Below are 15,773 nucleotides of genomic sequence, written 5' to 3' on the forward strand. Positions count from 1 at the left end.
GCTCTCATTCTCATTCCTTGCCAGTTTCTTTATCAAGTCAATAATAGCTTATTCAGATGTACTCTGTCGAATAGAACCTCCAGCTGCACTATTAATCACCAACCTTGTTTCAGGAGATATGCCATTAAAGAAGATCGCCACCTTTCCGTCATCATCTCCCTCATAGTGCGAACACTTTCGGATAAGTTCCTGGAATCTATTCCAGGTTGCACACAGCGACTCTCCTTCAAGCTGGCAGAAGTTGGTGATCTCATTCACCAGCTGGTTGTACTTCTCCATAGAAAAGAACATGGCAAAGAACTTTGTTCATAAGTCTTCCCATGTCATGATACTATTAGTTGGCTGCCTTTCTATCCATCTGAGAGCCCTTCCCTTAACAGCAAAAGGGAATAATCGAAGCATGATAGCATCGGTAGACACTCCATTGTGCTTAGTAGTGTCAGAGATCATCAGAAATTGATCTATGAACTCATGAGGGTCTTCCTCCTCAGCACCAGAAAATTGAGCCCTCTCCACCAAAGTAATCAAAGATGGCTTTAGCTCAAAATTGTTTGCCTCCACTGTCGGCCTGAGTATACTTGAGTTTGGCCTATTGAACACATGAGTCAGAATGGTGTCCAACAATCTTGGAGGTGGGTTGTTTGCATTGTTGTTACCCGCCATTTCTTGTATTGGTTGTACAGGTATGTTCTTGAATTCTTCCAAAATTATCTGCTTGGCAACTTTCCGCAGTCTCCTCTCGGTCCTTGAAATTTCTGGATCAAATACAAAGTCTGTAGGAGGAAGTCTACCTCGCATAAAACTCAGAAAATTTTGTTAGTAGCACCTACAAACACAAAATAAGATAGAACAAAATAAAATAAAATAAATAAAAATAAAAATCCGATCTCAAAGATCAACGGTTATTTGTAATATTGGAATTAGCAATCCCCGGCAACGGCGCCAAAAACTTGATGCTCTCCGGCAAGTATACCGTTCGCACAAGTAATATAGAAGTAAGTAGAGTATCGTATCCACAGGGATTGTAAACCAAGTACTACAATAACCAGTCCCCTTAAGTTGGAAAACTCGGTTTGTTGTTTGGAAAATTTGCGAATTGATTTTGAGTAACAATAAGAAATAAAAACTCGTTAGTTGGCGCCGTCCTATTTTGTTGTGCAATCCGGCACTAGTTTGCGCCATTCCGGCGCCAACTAGCGCCACTTTCCTGCCCTTTGTACTGAGAAGCATCCGCCCGGAGTTGCATCCTCTAGCTTTTTACAATTTTTGTATTTTTCACTTCTTCTACCTATATAAATACAACCAATAAGTGAGAAATATCATGACATGGAAAGAATCAATATATTTAGCATATATGTATTTAAATTGCTCTCTTATGACCCAATTCTTATCAATTTTAATACTGAAAAACCACACTTGCCAGAGGCACATCATCTGTCCACAATGACCCAGAAAGATTCACAACCAGCCTGAGTCTTAAGTAAACTCAACACGAAGTCCTTGGAAATGCTCTCTCATTTCCACTACAGAATCTCACGAGGTTAAAGCTTACCAGACGGCTTTTGGTGTCCTATCTTCACCTTCTGGCAAATAAACATTTGGACACGAAAACAACAATGTTCTTCTTCATTCCAAGACACATCGTCCTGGTTCTTCACAAAGTCTAGACACTCTCTGCACCTGCGCCTCTTGGATCTTTTCCATAAGCTCAAACTCGACTCTCACAGTTTCCGTCTCGAGCAGTGCACCCCCAAACAAGGAAGTCACCGTCAAAACTCGAAACTTCACAATGACAACAAAAACATCATTCGATTCTCTGGGATCACCAATCACTTTCTCAAAAGAGGTGACCTGACCCCACATACCCAAATCCACACAAAACTTGAGTGAGTTTGGTCCTATTCCATGACTCTAACATCGACAAGACTTACTATTTTATAGATCATTATTCTCAAAATAAATTCATATACCTTTCACAGTACGAAATCATAATCATGTTCGTTTCTACAAATACATGTTAGTTAACATGCTCATTCACATAGTAACGTACCTTACTTCACGTACACCTGCAAAATTTTCAATTTCAATAACATAATAAATCAAAACTCTATGCAACGGTATACCTCAATCTCCATGGTATCTGCAAAATCGAGAGTCAATTAAAGGTAAAATAACATTGATACATTACCACAATTTATCGTACTTATTTCATGTTTTACACTACCCATGGTGTTAACATGCCAACTACTTACGAAGCATATCAATAATCAACATAAGAACCTAAAGTCATGGAGACCACTCAACCCACAAACTACTTGTACATGCCCTAGACTCGCATATACAAGATCGCGCATGGCCTTGCCACAAAGTCCAAGTGTTACAAACTTAATTTTCCTTGAAGAGAATTTCCCATTCCCAAACAAAGCACCATCACAATAATGTAATGGCGTAAGGAATCTTACCTTACAACAAAAATGACCGGTGCGCCCCATGGAGACAGGCTCGGTCGAATGAGGTCTTTCGCCGAAAGATCTTCAATGAGCTTCTTTAGCTCCGCCAACTCCGGTGGCGACAACCGATAGGGAGCTAGAGAAAAAGGCCCCACACCAGGCAACAAATCATAGAGAACTCTATCTCCCGCTGTGGCGGAAACTCAGGAATCTCCTCAGAAAAAACCTCAAGGAGTTCCCCCACCACAGGAATGCCAGTGATATCCTCCTGTGTCCCACTCACCAATCTACCAACATGACATAACCAAATGTCCCTGCTCACAAGGCTCTCCTAGCTTGTAGCACCAAAATAAAAGGCGAGGAACTGGTTGTGGAATCACACGGAGACCCATTACTCGCTTGGCACAACAGTCAATCATCACAAAATTTCTGGACAACCAATCCATGCCCAGAATGATTTCCAAATTAGCCATCGGCAATCCAATCAGATCTACCGAAAATCACGGCCACCCCCCTGAAACACGACATCTTGATGTACAGTGGAAGTATCACACTTTTCTCTGATGGTGGTAGTCACCCGCAATGGTGGAGAAAGCACAACACTGGGCAACTCAAGCCCCACAACAATCGGGGTTGCAATGAAAGAATGCGTAGCCCCAGAATCAGACAAGCATCAAAAGCAATTCAACCAATGGAAACAGTACCTCTAACAAGGTTTGGAGCTTTCTCCGACTGCTGCCGATCCAAAGTTTAAACACGACTAGAGGTAGGTGGCACAACAGGTGCCGCTATAGCAGGCAAAGGAACCATCTGCAACGGAACAGCCTGAACCGCAACAGCTCTCGCGGTCTATGACAGACAGTCTCTAGAGTAGTGGCCCTCATTGCCATAGTGAAAGCAAATCAACTGGCTTGTAGCACAACATCCTGCATGCTCCTTTTCGCACCCCGCACATTTAGAAATGGAAGGAGGTCTAGCAAAGCCTCTCTGCTGCGAAGAAGTCCTCTTGAACTAACTAGGCGCCTGCCTAGCAGCCAACTGCTCTTCTTTTCCTTTTCCAGAAAACTTCCTGTCTTTCCAGGAAGTGGAACTACCAGTTCCCTTAACATCAACTTCTCTGGCCCTCTTGGCCTTGCTCACAATGCAGGCGTCCTCAATGTCTCAACACTGCTGAATCAAAGTGCCGAAATCTCTGGATGCAGCTCCAGCAATCCTGTCAGCTATCTCCTCATTAAGTCCCCTGCGAAACTTAGCAGCCAAAAACATCAGAGTAGGCATGGCGATACGAAAGTGTGCAAACTTAGCCAGTTCATTGAACTTAGCCAAGTACTCGTCCACAGACAATGAGCCTTGCACCAGATGGTCAAACTCTCCTTGCTTCCGCTCTTGCGCATCATAAGGAAAATATCTCCCAAGGAAGCCATCCTCAAAGAATGGCCATGTCATCACATGACCCTGCATCTCATAGGCGTGAGAGGTGTTCGTCTATCACTCGTGAGCGTCGCCCTCCAGCATGTACGTCGCAAACATCAACTTCTGCGGTCAGTGCACTGCATGACTCTGAAGATCTTATCCAGCGCCTGTAGCCATCTCGCGGTAGCAATAGGATCATAAGATCCATCAAAAAAAGGTGGCTTATGCTTGCGAAAAGCATTCAGCTGGCGGTCAATCACGTCACGGTCCTCAACAGGCTCAAGATAGGGCTGCATCATCCCAGTAAGATGACTGGCACCCTCAAAGTGACTTTGACCTTCGTCCTGAAGACTATGTGGAGGCGACAGCGACGGTGGAGGTGGTGGCGGAGGATTCTGGTCACCAACAGGACCAGTCCTCATCTCCTCCAACATAACCTTCATCAAAGTCATGTTCGCTAACCGGTTCGCCTCAAGCACATCTTTTGTGGCCTTCTGATTCGCCTCTCAAACAGCGTCCATCATCGCCAGGTTAGCCAATCTAGCGGCCTCCTGATCAGCTAGTCTAACCGCCTGTATCTCAGCTAATGCAGTCAGGATCGGGTCGGTTTGTCCCTCAATCGTCTGACGGTTCCTCCTAGGTAGTACCATGACTCTGCACAAGTTACACAAGGAATGAGGTGATCAGGCTCATACGATGTGGTCACGCATGCATCATCATAATAAAACTCGAACGAGGAACACACCAGACAAGACACACAGCAAAGCATCCTAAGTTATTGCAATACATACAGGCTTTTCCCTAGAAAGTGCTCTTATACCATAAAATGTAACACCCCGTGTATACCCAGTTTTTTAACATGTCATCGTATTAAGCCAAGCTTAATTAAAATGCGGAATATATTTTTCTTTTCAATTATGACGTCATTAAACTTAGCCAAGTTGATTACTTAATCAATTTCATAAAAACATCGCCTGTATGTAAATTGCAAAAAAATAGCTAACTGAAATACCTCAATAGATAAATAAGTGAGTATCTAAGTCACGGATCTACAACACGTAGTCCGGACAATATCCTGATACATTAATACAACTCCCAACTAAAAACAGAAAGTCAAGTCAATGTGGCATGGACAATCCCATGCTCACCAAATAGCAACATAATCAACAGAGTCTCAGCTCAAAGATCCGTAACATGAAACTAAGAACATAACAGCAACAAATATCACCCAGCACCCAAACATAAACAGCATAAGCAGAAATATCAGCTAAGCTCCGACCTCCTGCCGGTAGAGGTCTCAACCCCCGCATTACCTGAACATGAAATATGTGCCACAAACGTGGGGTGAGATCTCTAAACAGAAATCTCAGTAAGACAAGGGGTCCTCAAGGATCTTCCACCCCAAGCTCACTTACATGTGCAATATAAGTTCTGAAAGAAGTTTACCAAAATAAGTTCCAAATCAGTGCAATGAAGCAGATAATCATGTCATATGTGTTATAACTAATCTATTGGCCAGAGAAATGCAGGAATACGTCTATTACCCACACTAGTGCAAGACGCCACTTGCACCCACCCACAGTGTCACCGTCTTGTATGACGCCACATACTCAGGCTTACCATCTAAGCGGAACTACACATACATATTAAAAGCCATTGCACATAAAACTCAACAGCATTTTCAAGTATCAAAGTATGTAAACACATCATGCATATAAACCATTCCCTCATGGGGTATGGTGGAACCACACAATGGCTAAACCGATGACACGAAAGCTTACCTTATCTGCAACATGCTCCAATGAACTCTCAGTATCCAAAGGACCACAATCATAGGCCCTCACAAAATCACAACCTATTTCAAGATATAAAGACAATTAATAAATATGCTCGTTTACGACATTCTTTTATATATTATCTTTTACGTAGCCATTCTTTACGTAGTGACACCAACTCAAGGTGGGAGAAACAAAGTCCACTCCCTAAGGTCCCTAACAAAAAACATGGTCCCCACTTTAGTCCCTTACAAAAATAAATTAGTCAGTTAGTCCATAACAAATTCAAAGTGGACCCATTTTAGTCCTTTTGAGGGACTAATATGGGTCTTTTTTGAATTTGTGAGGGACCATGATTTCAACTAAATGGGTCCACTTTGAATTTGTTAGGGACTAACTGACTAATTTATTTTTGTAAGGGACTAAAGTGGGGGCCGTGTTTTTGTTAGGGACCAAAAAGGGTATTTACTCTTTTATATATTATCTTTTACGTAGTCATTCTTTACGTAGTGACACCAACTCAAGGTGGGAGAAACTAAGTCCACTCCCTAAGGTCCCTTAACCTTAGAACATCACTTACAAGTACCATAGAGTCTATAATTCATTTCCTTGAAGAACATTCCAAAGAATTCAACTCAATTTACGAATACGACAACAAACTTCGCCTACCATTTTTAAAACTTCTGTTGCAACTCTTTACCAAAAATTCTGAGAATTTATTATGTTAAACTAGACATCACAAGCTTTCCAACGATATATTTTATGTCTCAATCGAAGTTGTATAACTCTGGTTATGATTTTCGCAAGGTGACTGCTGCAAACTGAATTTTCAGCAGCCAATACGCAACTTCAAAGTAACACTGAGATCAAACCACTTATCCAATGGCTACAAAAGTTTACATAGTTGTAGCCCTATGTGTTAGCTACACATAGGTCCAAGCGGAACTCGATTTGGAGCTCTTTTGCTTAAGATATCAATTTTTTACCGAAACAGGTTTGTTGCTATCTCAATATCCGGATATCATATGCGGATATTTCGCAACAGAGGCCAAAAACATCAGCCTAGCACGAAATTATCCATTAAAAATTCCATCTGTCACCTAGATACATCTATCCCATCGACTTAGCATGTATTTTAACACTTAGGTTCATCAACCAACGTTCAAATTATCAAAACTTCTAGTTTTACATCTTCAAATCATGTTATATTCATGAAAACACAAAGGAAAGTGTTGAGGTATATACCCAAGAGCTTCAAGATAGCAAAAGGAAGGGACTTCATGGTCTACAACCCACTCTCCACTGCTGCAAAGGTAAGAGCACGAAAATGGTTCTTCAAAGTTGGTTCTTTCTCTTTAAAGATCATACCTTGAAGCTCAAAATGTTACCTCAAAGGCTCTTACAACTCCAACCACAAAGTCAGCCCACCAAACCTCAAACTCAGAAGTTCACACTCAACTAGGGAGCACTCCACACCCTCACAAGACCAACTCTCACACAACAATGGTGTTTAGGTGAATGTTTCATGAAGAAAAGTGGCTCCTTGGCCTCAAAATGGGGAAAAGAAGACAATGAAACAGTGGAGGCTGGTCAGCTGAAGGGTTTTCTACGTAGAACGCACAAAATAAAAACCTAGGATCATGTGTCAAGGCCTTATATAGGCCACTTAAGTTTTAATCGCATTATATTAGCGCTAATAGCTACGCTTAGAATTTTAATCCCAAACTTAGGATTCTGAACCTACTCATTTTTCTAAGATTTTGCATATTGTTATTTTATTTTTCGCAACACCTTTTCAGTACGCACTTTTCCATAGCCAGTATCAGTTATGGCATCAGTTCTCATTATTTCGACTTGAAACTTGTTTTACCAGTCCTATATATTATTCTAAGGATATTCCCACACTTATTATAATTTTCCGGGATACTTCATCGGTACGCATTTATACCGAGGAGCAGAACCGGTATCTGCACTTTTCGTCAGAAAAGCGACTTTCAACATCATTAATCACTTACCATAATTATTTAAGCCTTATCAAAATTATTAATGTCAATTATGGAATTATCTCATTAATCTCATAATTAATTAATTAACTAAATTCCTTAATTAACGGTGCGGTTTCTTACAATGTTGCATCTAATATGATGCACCTCCTATTCAACCTTCTAACCCACCTAATACTACACTTGACCCACCAACCTATGAGCTTTCGGTCACCCAAAATTTGGATTACCTTTACATTGTTCCAACCAAGTCAGAAACTCACCCTAGTATCTTCGTGATATTCATTGTCATCTCTCTTTAAGCAAACTAAACCACACCAAACAAACCAAACCAAAACTCAAACAACACTCATTTTCCATTATCTAATGTGTTGTCCTATGAAAGGTGCTATTTTCCCTTCACCCGATTTTGTTGCAATTCCATTACTCATGTTGAACTCAAGTCCTACCTCCAATCCTCAAAAGAAGAATGCTGGAGAAAGGCTATCGAAGCAGAAATTTTTTGCTCTTGAACAAAACAAAACATGGGTTCTTGTTGATCGACCATCAAATAAACACATTATAGGGTGTAAATGGGTATACAAGATCAAGCTCAAAGCTAATGGGAGCATAGAAAGGCATAAGGCACGCTTGGTTGCTAAGGGTTACACATAAATAGAAGGGGTTAACTATCTTGATACGTTTTCTCCAGTTGCCAAAATGACTACGATGCATGAGCTATGTTAGTTGCTCAGTTACTTATCTTAACATTATTTCAATATAAATATATGTATCTAATACAGTAATCAGTAATAAGATTCATTCTTCAATTTTCGGTAATGGAGTCTTTCATTTTTCTCTCATTGCTTATTTGTAATATCTATTCTTTCTTTTTTGCTACTTCTTTCTCTTTCACGCATTTTTCTCTCTTTACAGTCATCCATATCCTTTATTTTTATTTTCTTACCCATAAAATCCAAAATGTGATACATGTTACAATAAAAAATAGAAGATTCTATTAAAAAAAATACAAAATTAATTAAAAACTTACATACTTCTAAAGAAAAGTTACACTATTAAATAGCATTAATTAGGGATGAAAGAATTGTGACATTGAATACATTAGAGACGAAATTATAGATGAATAAAAACTCATCATTGTATACTTCATTGCTAGCAAGTTAGGGACAGAACTAAGAATATGTCGCTATTATGAATGAAATTTGGGATAGAACATGACCATCTCTATCAAAGACTAAAACCATTTTGTCATTATCAGGAATGGGAAAAAAAAATTTCCTTCACTATTATATTTTTTTCGTATCTAATTTAGGCATATGAAATATGCATGATTCGTCTCTATTAATGACAAAAGTTGGGACGCGTTTTGTTCATCTCTACTAGCTAGGGATGAATAGAGTCCATCCTTGTTAGTGAAAAATATTTTTTGTCCCTGTTATTGATGGTTTTTTTCCATTTCTATTAAATTGTCTATGTTATTGATGGATTTGGTTCCTTTCTAGCAGGGAAAAAATTTTCTATCACTAATAGAGATGGATGTTTCCATTACAAATTTCGTCAATGACATTTGAATTGTTTTAAAAATAAATTACATTTAGAAATTTAATTTTTTTATTGAAACCAAATATTTTCTATCACTAATAGAGATGGATGTTTCCATTACAAATTTCGTCAATGACATTTGAATTGTTTTAAAAATAAATTACATTCAGAAATTTAATTTTTTTTATTAAAACCAAATATTAATTATCATCCAATATTCCTACACCGAATTCAAGTAATATAAAACATGAAGTAACTAGTACTAAATAAAATTTAAGAACTAAATTAAATCAAACAAGTGTAACAAATTTAAAAGTCTCACATGTGAAATGATGAAAAATAAGAAATGTATGAGATAATAAGTAAAATTCACAAATGAAATCCAAAGAATAAAATATATCTCCTATCAACTAGTCTTATGCAATTGGGCATCGCTATCATCATTGTGATGATTGTGACACCCTCTATGACTAAATTTATAGAGTAAGTGATGCAAAATTATAGGGAAAGTAGACTTTTAGAAAAATGCATAAGTTTTCTGCTATATTATTATTCTTCAACAATCAAAAGTCTTCGTCTCACATCCTTCTATAAGCCTTTTAATCAGGCAAAACATAAAGTAAACAACAATAAAAGACTATTAATAATCTTAAAACTGACACAAAACAGAAATAATCATAAACCAAACATAAAGTCATGCAAACTGAAACGTCTGCAATTATTAAAATTCATAAAAGGCCTTAAAACCCCTCTAAATGACAACTATAATTACTAATGGTGACTCAAGTGCATCATCCTCCCCTACCAAGGGAAGATTCGTCCTTGAATCTGCACTGTCTTCATCTGCCATGTCGCCTTCATCTCCGGCACAGTATGGGGATAAATCTGCAACATTAAAAGTGCCAGCCACATTATACTGCCCCGGTAACTCAACCTTATATGCATTGTCATTGATTTTCTCAAGGATTCTAAAAGGACCATCAGCTCGGGGTTGCAACTTGCCAGAGCGTTTGGCAGGAAAACGTTCTTTACGCAAGTGAATCCATACCAGATCTCCTTCCTTAAAGATCTGTTGCTTCCTATGCTTGTCTACCCGTTGCTTGTATTTCTCATCCTATTTCTGAATTTGACTGTGAACTTGAGAGTGGAGTTCCTTGATGTGCTTAGCATGTTCCTCTGCATCGGAGCTAAAATATTTCTGAATTGGCAAAGGTGATAGTTCTACAGGTGTAATTGGAGCACGCCCATAGACAATCTCAAAAGGACTCTTGCCAGTAGTGCGGTGCTGGGACCTATTGTAGGCAAATTCTGCTTGTGGTAGCACCAAATCCCAATGTACCTAAGCTCCTATTAAGCTCATCAGCAAGTTACCTAAGCTCTTATTTACTGCTTCTATTTGACCATCTGTCTGCGGGTGGTGTGAAGAACTGAACTACAATTTGGTCCCCATTAGGCGCCACAGAGTACGCCAAAAGTGACTCACAAACTTTACATCTTTATCTGATGTAATTATTTTTGGAACACCATGAAGTTTGACTATTTCCTGCAAATATAATTTAGCTACCTGCGAAGCATCAAAAGTCTTATTACAAGGACTAAAATGTGCCATCTTAGAGAACCTGTCGACTACCACCATAATAGAATCCTTGTTTTGCTGTGTTCTCAGTAAGCCGAGTACAAAATCAAGGGTAATATCTTCCCAAGGAGGGGTTGGAACTGGTAGTTATAATAACCCTAATTATATAACTTTTAAATTAGAGGGTTATAATGAGGACCTTATGGTCATAAATGGAATGAGGATGAAATTCTAAGAATTTTGATACCCATATTGAGGGTATTATACACAGATGAATTTTAATCTGTTAAATTTGACTGCTGACGTAATAACAATTAGTATAATAGCTCCAAGTTAGCAAATTATAGTTAGAGAGCTAATCTAGTGATATAAACACCATGAATGAGGTTACGATATGATTTGATGAAGATTGATACCCATATTGGGGTATTTTTGAAAAGTCACTTCTGCCGGATATTTTGTACTGCTGTAGCAGCAGGCGGTAGAATCTCGGAACGGGAAAAAGATGAGAAAATGGAAATAAAGACCAATATATGTCCAACAAGTCATAATTAGACCAAAAATGTCAAAGGTAAGAAGATTATGAAATCCGAGTACGGTTAAGAACACCGGTAAAGACTATAGTGCAATTAAACCACTATTAGTGGATCTATGATCTACTAATTAAATTTTTAAGTTATGAACATGATAATTAGACAAAATTAATGTTAAGTCCTTAAAGTTAGAGTCTTGGGAGTTTTCGGGTAAAAATTTGACAACAGTTCAGATAAAAATTATATCGGGTCTCACTAAAGGACGAATGCCTCTTAAGTGACATGGCACCCCTTATTAGGGCACCACCCCCTCCATTGCTGACCAGAATTCCAGCGCCACCTTCCTCCTTCTCTCTCTAAATTTCAAATTCCAAACTTTCTCTCCCTTCTCTCTAAGATTCCTCCACCAAAACCTCTCTAAAACACAAAACCTCCTGCACTAAACTTGCTCCCCTCACTCTCCTCTTCACAACCATACAATTTTTATGGCGTGAAGCCAAAATTTTGTAGCCCTTAGCACCATATACAGCCACGGTTTTGGGTGATGTTTCAAGGGTTTGAGTTGTGTTCTTAAGCTCTCTTGAAGAACCACACTTGCTTGCTTGGTTCTTGTGATTTGTGGGTAAGTTCTCTTGATTGTTTCATGAAAAATCTCATCTTTTCTTCTTGTGTTTTTGAGCCTAAGTCATGAGCATGTTCATGAAGGTTTGTTCTTGCTTAAAGGAGGGTTCTTGGTGGAAAAAGGTGGAGCCTTGAGCTAAAGGAGGAACCTTGAAGATGTAAGCTTCTATTTGAGTAAAATAACTCAAAAAGCCTTCCCTTTGTTCCTTTGAATGCCACGGTTTTGATGTGTTCTTGGGAAATATTGTTTAAAGAAATTTTAATGTCATGGTTTGATGATTATCCTTAAGGGTGTGTGTGTTTTGAACCATGGAATTATGTATTTGATGACTAAAGGTGCCACCTTTGGACCTTGAAGTGATGTTCATGTAAAAAGATGACTATGAACCCTAAAATGGGCTACGTTGAATTCGGCCAAGTCAAGGATGGATAGGGTTTGATGACAAAAAAAATGTAATGAAGTTGTTAAGTGTAGAAAAATAATGAGAAAGATTAACTAGGTGGGTTGTCTCTAAGTAAAACTCACTAATCATGATTAATAATGGCTAAAAACCCTAATTAACATAACTAATCAAATTTGCCCCCTTAAGTATATGAGGGTTTAGTTGTGTTAAAAATAAAAAAAAATGGTGAATTAGTGGATTAAATAAGGGTATGGATTAATTAGCTAAAAAAAGGATTAAGAAATAAGCTTAAAAGCCCTAATTAGCACACTAATAAATTGGCCATGTATGCTTCAGATAGGGTCACTACATTAAAATTAATATTAAGACCTAATTAGGACATTAATTTAGTAGTTAAGTGAAGTAGATTATGCATAATACACTAATTAATGATTAAACTCTAAAATTAGATTTAAGTAGGGTTTAGGTGCACTAATCAAGCAATAAGTGAACTTGAAATATCATGACATAATGTGACTTAGGGGATTTCATAGAGTGACTTAATAATAGAAAAAACCAAGAATTAAAGTGAATTAGGAATTATAATCAAAAGTAATTAAGGTTTGTTAAGTAAACACATTTAGGGCTAAATAACCAGTTTTTAGGCAAAATTGGGAAGAGTATGTCTCCCTCCATAGAGGTCATATAGGGTTGTACGTTATATCACTTTGAAGCTTGAGATGTTATCTATGCGGTGTAAAATTTTGGTACCAATTGAAGATGTATAGCATTCTATATGTTTGTTTGAGTGAAAACTGCCCTGGGAGGCCATGTGTCGGGGCTGTACATGGCTGCAACTTCCACAAATTGTTTCTCCCTCTGTACTTACTCAAATTAGGCTCCTAATATGTCTAATTAAAGATAAAAGTATCTTGTTATCTTCATACAAATTTGAGAGCAATTGGTTTAGTATAATTTTCAGAATTGCAGAAATGGTAAAGGATGTTTAAGGCCCTGTTCGGAGTTGGCAAACAGTTTTGCTTGTCCAACTTCAAATGGTGATAATCGGAGCTAGGAAACTCCAAATGAGCCATATGATACCTTGTTGGAAAGGTAATTGAGTCTAGATTATCATACTACAAGATGAGAATTTTATAACAAGTGAGTTACGCTCAGTTACTAGAAAATAGAAGCATGTACAGTTATGAGAAAATCGTAAAATTGATATTTAGGCTAAGTGGGCTTAGGGTAACTCTTAGTAACTTATAATAATCATATATATGGCTTGGATGAGTTGAAAATAATCTAAGTTACCTAAGTAAGCCTTGCATATGATTCTAAGCTATGTAAGTAATTGAAGATTAAGGTGGCTTTTAATAATGCACTAAAATATGTAATAAGTAATAATTGGTCTAGACTTGTAACGGGCATATTATTGGCATATGAGTATGAAAAGTGGAATAATTAAATGCTTAAGTCGTGAACATGACTTGATTAATTAATATGTAATTAATGATGTGAATGGTTCCTACTCTAGGTGTGCCTAGAGAACCGTGCACTTGAGGATTTTATTGGAGCATACGTTTTATATTGGAGTGTGGGCTTGTGCTAAGCTCCCTGAGGTAAGCTCGTAGTTCTAGTTGCATCCTCTCTCTTGTGGCCCCATCATGATGGTGGGCATTATGGTTGTATTGTATGAAAGTATATGGTATGATGTATATGTGCATTCATTCACATTCATATAGATGTTATATGATCTTGATGTTATGATAATACACTGATGATATATGTTATGAGGATCCTGGCCAGTGATCAGGGTATGTAGGCTGCCTATGACTTGACTTTGGGACCTATTTCATACTAAGACTGTATTGACTGTCTATGGCTTGACCCTGGAAGTCACACATGTGTAACCGTCTATGGCTTTGACCCTGGGGTTACACAAGGATGATATGATGATGTTATGTTTATGCTGTATGCCTGTATTATATGCTTTATATCTGACTGTCATGCAGGAAGTGGGCTCAGGGGATTAGAGGATCCTCTATGAACCTTGAGCTTACTGAGATGTTGTTATCTCACCCCGTTTGGGGATATCATTTCAGGTACCCAGAGTAGTGGTGATGCTTCTAGGGGAAAGGCCCCCACATTGGAGTAGTTGATGATGCAACTAATATTTTATATTATGTTTAGACTTATGACGACATGTAGATTTGTTAACATGCTGAATTATTGTATTAAGATTATGTTATGGATTTATTTAGGCTCATAATTGTATCCTTAGAGCCATGGATGATTTACTGATGTTATGTTTTAGGATTAATATAGACTTCATGTGTGCATACAATTAATTTGGGCATGAAGCCCTATTGTTTGTATTGACCCATTGAGGGGATTGCAGTCCGTGTGGGACTTGCAAGCTATATGTTTAAATCATTGTATCAATCAGGTTAACGGTATGTGTGGGACCATTTTCCCAGATATTCGAAATACAATCATTATGTTGTCCGTGAGACTCCGTCGGGAATGACACTTGATGTCATATCTTGATGGTCAATGGCCACTAATACTGGCTCATGGGATTAATTAGTAGATGTATATTTAGATTTACGCTTTCGCAGTATCTCATGTGAACGTTTTTAGAAATATTTTTTTAAAATATTTTGGAAAAAGTTTACTCGTATTTTTATAAGATGTTTATTTCTTTTTCAAATAAAGTCTTCCGCTGTGTATTCTAAATATCATGTATGTTAACAACCGGAGTACTACGGGGTGTTACATTTATGGTATCAAAGCAGTTTCACTGGGACGTTCACTAATTTATTGCTTAAGTGTTAGAATTACCTGTTGAGTGTCTCTTGAGTATCATGATAATGCATATTTCATCACTTGATTGAGCATAGCTAACTCATACCTTGTGCATTTATGTGTAGATATCATGGCCCCTGGAGGGAGACCACGACGGTAGTTCAAAACCCTCCACCGGACCCCGTTGCTGCTGCTATAGCGGAACTTCAGCAGACCTTGAACGAGACAAGGGAGGCTGACCTGAGGAGGATCGAAGAGGCTAGAGAGCGCGATAGAGAGCAGCTGAGAAAGGCAAGTGAAGACCTTATGGCGCAGAATAGGCTGGCCAATGTCGAGGTGATCCGATTACTATTGACAGAGGTACGAGGAGGACCTCCACCACCTTCACCACCACTTCCACCGCCAGTTACACCACATGTTCAGTAGCAGGCTGCACGTGTTGCTGATCCTGTATCGATTCTTGAGCCTGTCGTGGTGGGACAGGAAGGGGCAGGAGAGGCCCATCAGGAGGCGGAGGCATCAGTCCATGGGGGACGAGTGAGGCAGCCAGTTATTGAGGTTGATAGATCAGTCATGCCACCCAGGTTTGATCGGGAGACTAGAGAGCATATGTTGAATGCTTTCAGGAAGCATTCCCCACCTCACTACAAAGGTGGAAGAGATCCCATA

The sequence above is a fragment of the Gastrolobium bilobum genome, unplaced genomic scaffold, assembly GCF_033153095.1.
Source record: "Gastrolobium bilobum isolate Gb01-03AN ecotype WA unplaced genomic scaffold, APGP_CSIRO_Gbil_v1 utg4571, whole genome shotgun sequence".
NCBI lineage: Eukaryota > Viridiplantae > Streptophyta > Magnoliopsida > Fabales > Fabaceae > Gastrolobium > Gastrolobium bilobum.